This window comes from Oratosquilla oratoria, chromosome 10 (assembly GCF_046742065.1).
Source record: "Oratosquilla oratoria isolate Oo_2021 chromosome 10, ASM4674206v1, whole genome shotgun sequence".
NCBI classification, from domain to species: Eukaryota; Metazoa; Arthropoda; class Malacostraca; order Stomatopoda; family Squillidae; genus Oratosquilla; species Oratosquilla oratoria.
In genome coordinates this window covers 63245673-63247601 of record NC_134786.1, presented here as the reverse complement: position 1 = coordinate 63247601, position 1929 = coordinate 63245673, and positions in this window count along the sequence as shown.

The following is a 1929-nucleotide window of genomic DNA, read 5'->3' as shown; positions in this document are numbered from 1 at the left end:
TTAAAATGGGGGTCTCTGACTCTGCGGACCCACAGGTTAATCACTGCTCAGGTGAGGGCCAAGGAGAAGAAGAGAGGGTGACGGGATGGTGTGCTTCTCTCTCTCTCTCTCTTTCTCTCTCTCGCTCTTTCTCTCTCTTCTCGCTCTCTCTCCCTCTCTCCTCCGCCGAGGGTGACGCCCCGCGACGGGAACAGGCTGAAGGAGGGAGTCGCGGCTAAGTCCCTCAAGACCGGACAATCCGCACTCTATTTCCGCAAGCCTGGCGGCAACGATGAGGGGGCGGTTGCGGACGTAGAGAAGCGCTACGGGAAGACGGAAACAACGGGATGATGCGATGGCGGGGTGTTTGCGTCCAGCTTCGCAAGGGCTTGAAGGCAGCAGCAGCAGCAGCAGAAACAGCAGCAGCAGCAGCAGCAGCAGCAGCAGCACTAGTCCGCCGTACCAGCACCAAATCTTGGCGGAATCCGTCCCAAAGTCGGTGGTTGTATGCGGGGCTTACTAGCCAAGCCCTTGAAGCCCACAGCTAGTCCGTAGGCTTCTCCAGCGGCGAAGGGGCCAGCGACACCACCAACGCGAGAGGTGGAGGATGAGGTGGAGGTGGAGGCGGCCGCCGCGACGTCGGCACCAACGCTTGGAGGAGGTGGAGGAGGAAAGATGCCTGTGCGACGACGACGCAAGAGGTACCGTTTCTGAAGCTTGCTGGTGATTTTTGATAAACCCGAAATAAAGCACCAAATGCGTGGAGGTGTGCACAATAGATCTGCCGCAGGACAATCGGTATTCTGACGGGCTACAAGGTATTCTCTCTAGTTAACTCTAGCTAAACCTTTCACATTATCTGTGGCCATTTGGCTGGGGGGTGGTGGCGAGTGAGGTTTGTTAGGGGGCGGAGTCAAGCATGAATGGACCAATCAGGACCGCGGAACGGGAAGCGATAGACTTCGATGTGTTGCCGCCCTATCTTTCTTTCTGGTGTGTCATGTTGTCCTCCTCAGGGAGGCCACACACCGTGTGACTGCATCTGCACGCCCCATTCCACAGCAGCCAAGCAACAAGACACAAACTATTAGTCAGCAAGAAGGCAATCGGTTGGCGTGCCTCAGCGTCATAATAGGCGAACTGACAACTGCTTATGCCTCGCTTGTAGGATGACCGTGCTCTGGCCGGGAATGGGGGGAAGGGGAGGGGAGAGAGAGGGCTGGGGGGTGATGGGGGGAAGGGGGAAGGGAGGGTACAAGGGGGCGGAGTCTATGAAAGAACCCTAGCATGTACCTTAGTGTCAATCTAATGCTTGATAAATACTCGTACCAGGCATATTGATCAACCACCACAAATCCTATCCCGGCCAGGAAAAATATATGAACGCCCAGAAGTGGATGGCGAGTGCTGGTGGTGCTTCTGCTCTCGCTTTTGTTGTTGCTCCTGGCGCCGCCAGCTACAGACGAAGGCGATGCAGAAAGAGGAGGACGTTGGGGGGAGGAGGGCGAAGCGACAAGTTAGGAAAAGGGGCCGTTCTGTGTTCAACCAGACCCAAAACAATTTTCTTTTATCGAGCTCTTAAATTTCAGCTTGAGTCACCTAACAAACACAGTGCGACCCCCCCTAGAGCCCCCTCAACGCCCCTGAAAGCCCCCTAAAGCCCCCCACCCAACCCCTCTCTCTCTCTCTCTCTCTCTCTCTCTCTCTCTCTCTCTCTCTCTCTCTCTCTCTCTCTCTCTCTCTCTTTCCTTCCTAAAGCCACTTCTGCACATACAGACAGACACTCCTCACATATCTACAATGGCGTTCGAGAAAGTTTGAATATGAATGTGTGTGGGGGTGAGGAGTGGTGTGGGGGTGGGAGGGAAGACTCAGGAAGTACTATCGAAGTCATAAATTCACGAAAACGAGAAAGGAAGTAATTGATTCCACACGAGACTTCCGCCGTAT